The following is a 4,798-nucleotide window of genomic DNA, read 5'->3' as shown; positions in this document are numbered from 1 at the left end:
AGAGTGAATTTTCCTTGCAAACCTGGTTTCTGGGCTAATTGCCAACTATTGTAAGCCTTTATCTAATCTTTGGAATTTCTGGCAGGCTGTTAAGGACATTTTTAGTAATAGCCTGCATTTGAAAAAGACTGTGTTTGTAGTAAACGGAGTTGTTTGGAGTTTTGTGTGTGCTACATTTCTTGGGCTCCGTAGCTGGGGCAGAACAGGAGATCAACCCTGACTGCTCTTTAGAAGGCCAGATCCTGAAAATGAAACTCAAATACTTTGGCCACCTAATGAGAAGGAAGGACTCACTGGAGAAGAGCCTAATGCTGGGAAAGATTGAGGGCAAAAGAAGAATGGGACGACAGAGAACGAGGTGGCTGGATGGAGTCAGTGAAGCAGTTGGTGTGAGCTCCCGAGGATGGTAGAGGACAGGAAGGCCTGGAGGAAAGTTGTCCATCGGGTCACGATGGGTTGGACACGACTTTGCAACTAACAACAACACCTTTTCCCAACAATCTAAAAGATGCATCTGTACACAGACATCATCAGTTGCACAAGACCAAAATCAAACTGTCTATATACTCTGTGAGCAGAGATGGAAAATTTCTATTTTGTCAGCAAAAACAGGATCTGTGCTAATTTTAGTTTAGATTATGTACTATTTGGGGGTTGGGGACTGGAAATGAAACTAAAGAAAAATGAATATATGATGAAGATTAAAAATGGACTGGAATTGATAAATAAAAGGCATGAAGAAACCTGAAATGAAATTCAAGACATCATCAAAATGGAGGAAACATCCTGAAACAAACAAACAAAAACAAAAGAAGGCAAAATGTCTGTTAACCTGTTGAAAATATTTGAAAAAATGACAGAAAGAAAAAGCATCTGAGACAGAGGACAATTTACTCAGTCAAACACTGAGTTCCTAAGAACAAGAAGAGACACTGTACATTTACATAAGTAATGCAAAGAAACTGAGGCCAATAGTTTAATGGGAAAGATAAGGGACTTGTTTAAAAATAGAGTAATCTAGGGAAACGTTATATATACTCTGGTTTCTCTTCGAATCATATAAAATTTTCATCTTTTACTAAAGATTTCCATGGAGAGGAACATAAATGAGTTTGGAACTACTTTTTTGAAACTTTACACTATCCAAGTCTCTTTCCGTGAGATGGGTGGCCATATACTGTACATTTGATAAATAAATAAAATAAACTTTATGCAAAGATGAACATCATAAAAATCAAAGAAGACAAAAAAGCTATTGAAGATACGAAAAATGGATTGTAATAAATGAAACTGGGCAAAATATCTGAGTTGATAATACATATAAAGGTTTGGTCACTGAATGTCAAGAACGATCAACCAGGCCCATGCATGTAGAGTTCAAACCAGGAATGAAATCCAGCAGGTTCTGACAGGTTCTGGAGAACCGGTAGCAAAAACTTTGAGCAGTTTGGAGAACCAGCAAATGGTTGGTCCCAGAATGGAGTGGGAATGGAGTTTTTGCAATATCCTTCCCCCAGGAGTGGGGAGGGAATGGGGATTTTGCAATATCCTTCCCCTAGAGTGGGGTGGGAATGGAGATTTTGCAGTATCCTTCCCCTGCCACACCCACCAAGCCACATCATGCCCACCAAGCCACGCCCACAGAACCGGTAGTAAAAAAAAATTAGATTTCACCACTGGTTCAAACCAGCTACTTTATTGTTGCATGCCTATTTTATAGGAATCTCCCCAGACTGGCAGCTTTCACCTGGGAAAGATTAGACTAGGCTGAAGGACAATTGTGAAAGGAGGGGGGGTCAGACCTTGCCCTCTTGCGTTTATGTAACGGGTTCAGACTAATTCTCCCCTTGAGCCCTGCTCCCAAATGGGACAATTGCTCTCCAGCACTGAATTAGACCAAATGTCCACAGGATATAGTTTAAAAAAGGCAAAGGTGTCAGCCACAATGGTGCAGATGAAGTTCTATCTGTTGTTTATATCCATCACACAACTTGACTTTTTAAAACCACACCCTATGGGCACCCCTGGAACTAGAGATGAACATCCTGGAAAGTGAAGTTAAATTGGGCCTAGAAAATATGGTATGCAGATGGTCTTCAGTGTATAACCCTTCATTTAGTGACCGTTCAACTTTGCAACAGCACTGAAAAAGGTAATTTACATCCAGTCCTCGTGCTTACGACCATTACACCATCCCCCCAGTTATGTAATCAAAATTTGACACTTGACAATCAGCATGTATTTATGATGACTGCGTCATCTTGGGGGTCATGTGGTCACCATTTGCAACCTTCCCAGCCAGCTTCTCACTAGCAAAGTCAATGGGAAAAGTTGGATTTGTTTCACAATCACCTGGTTTATTTTAAAACTGCAGTGATTCGCTTAACGACTATGACAAAGGTTGTAAAATCAGGCGCACCTCACTTAACAACCACCTTCGCTTAATAACAGAAATTCCGGTCCCAATTGTGGTTGTAAGTCAAGGTCTACCTGTATTTAAGAACAAAGCTGCAGGTGTTCTTACAAGAGGTGCAGGTGATGTGATATAGTTTATCGAGAAGTATAGAAAACAGGGCAGTGACCATGGGACAGAAAGGATCAATTGATATTCCAGTATCTAAGAATGACAGTAGGAAAGAATGCTCAAACTATCAAACAACTGTGCTTATTTCATAGTTAATAAGATAATGCTCAAGAGTGCAGGCCAGACTTTAAAAATGCAGTATATAGAATAAGATCCAGCTCGATTTATAAGCTGGATTCAGAAGTGTTGGGGAAACAAGAGCAGGATAGCTTGCTTTCAGAAACTGTGGGTGCTTCATCACTGGAGATTTTTAAGAAAAGACTGGACAGCCACCTATGTGAAAAGATATAGGGCTGTGATGGCGAACCTATGACACGTGTGCCACAGGTGGTACGCGGAGTCATATTTGTGGGCATGCAAGCGTTGCCCTAGCTGAGCTACAGCATGCATGCGTGCGCTGGCCAGCTGATTTTCAGGCCTTCTGGGACCACCGGAAGTTGGCAAACGGACTGTTTCCGGCCTCCGGAGGGCCTCTGGGGAGGGGAAGGCTGTTTTTGCCCTCCCCAGGCTCCTAGAAAGCCTCTGGAGCCTGGGGAGGGCGAAAAACAGGCCTACCAGGTCCACTGTGCCATCACATGACAAAAGTGGGGGGGAACATGGCGGATCACATGCACATGCGCAAGGGGGCAGGGCTCGTAGAATTATGAGTGTGGGCATGCATGACCACCCCGCACTCCCCCCGCTTTTGGCACGCGATGGCAAAAAGGTTAACCATCACTGGTATAGGGTCTCCTGTTTCAGCAGGGGGTTGGACTAGAAGACCTCCAAGCAGTGGTGGATTGCCCCTATAGAACCGGTAGTAAAACCGGCAGGAGACTCCGCCCACTGACCTTGATGTCATCAGAAGCGACTTGCGCATGTGCAGAAGTGCGCGCGATCCCGTTGCAAACTGGTAGTAAAGGTAAGTAGAACCCACCCCTGCCTCCAAGGTCCCTTTCAGATCTATTCTGATTGATTGACCTGGGATCACATTGCTAACATCCAAGCAGTAATAGAAAGGGCAAAGGAGCTCCCTCCAAATATCTAGCTTTGCCTTACTGATTATACTAACCCTCTTAACTGTGTAGACCACAACAAATATGGCTCTTTGTGCCACTTGTGCCACATATACAAAAATGTACATGATGACTAGCAACAATTATAGTCTAGCCACTAAACGCATCTGATGAAATGAATTACAGTTTATGAAAATTGATGCCTTTAAATCGATACCTTTTCGGACTAAATTTATTGGTTAAAAAAAGCTGCTGCCAGACTCCTTTGATCCTTTGCCGCTAAAGACTAAGAATATGGAGAAATTAAACATTTCAAACTGAGAAAGGAGTGTAGCAGGGTTGTGTAATAACCATTTACTAATTTAACACATGTAGAATATATCATGAAAAAAGCTGAACTACGAGCCATTGAAATTAAAACTTCCAGGAGACAGATCAGCAACCCCAGAAATACCACTTGAACAGCTAAAAGCAAGGAAGACCCAAGAAATCTCTCATTGAAGGTAAACTATAAAAGGCAGTTGGCTGTTTAATCTACTGCAGGGGTGTTAAACTCGATTTCATTGAGGGCCGCATCAGGCTTGTGTTTGAACTCGGGGTGGGCGTGGCCAGCTCAATGTCACTCGTGTCAGGGACCCCTGTGGTGGCCTGAGCAATCTGCCAGCGAAAACAGGCTCCTGAGCTCTGTTTTTGGCTGCGACGGCCTCCGGCAACCCTCTGCCAGAGAAAATGGAACTCAGGAGGGCCGTTTGTGGCACTCCTGAGCTCCATTTTCACTGGCAGAGGCACTGTGGGCCAGTCCTTCACTATTTCCAGAGCAGCCCTGTGGGCCAGATCTAAGCACCCTGCGGACCGAATCCAGCCCCCGAGTCCAGATGAGAGTTTGACACCCTCATCTACTGTGTTCTATTATGTCAATTGAAAATATCAACCCAGTACAATCAGCAGGAAGTAGCAGAGCCTTTATTTCCTTAGCTTCAAAAATTGACAGGAATGGAAACTGCAACTATGAAATAACAACCCATCTACAACTTGGGAGACTATGAAAATTGTAGTCACGGGCACTGCAGAGACATTGTACCTACCAAAAAGGCATGCATTATCAAGGCTATTGGGTTTTTTTCTTTCTTAATTGAAATATAAGGCTGGAAAGCTGGATCAATAGAAAAAGTGCATGAAAAATTATTAGTGCCTGTTTTTGTCTGAGAGTGACATTGAC

The 4,798-nt window shown here is 43.1% G+C and overlaps 1 non-coding gene across 1 annotated transcript; it reads left to right on the top strand.

The window, feature by feature from the left end:
• Positions 1 to 1,034: 1,034 nt before the first annotated feature.
• LOC139309177 (U5 spliceosomal RNA) lies at positions 1,035 to 1,150 on the top strand. The gene has a single exon (XR_011599829.1). It is a non-coding gene; the product is annotated as a U5 spliceosomal RNA (small nuclear RNA).
• Positions 1,151 to 4,798: the final 3,648 nt, after the last annotated feature.

This window comes from Pituophis catenifer, unplaced genomic scaffold (assembly GCF_029215685.1).
Source record: "Pituophis catenifer annectens isolate HBS135680 unplaced genomic scaffold, rPitCat1.0.hap2 SCAF_1, whole genome shotgun sequence".
NCBI lineage: Eukaryota > Metazoa > Chordata > Lepidosauria > Squamata > Colubridae > Pituophis > Pituophis catenifer.
Note: the sequence above shows the minus strand (reverse complement) of the source record. Positions and strands in the feature narration are given on the sequence as shown.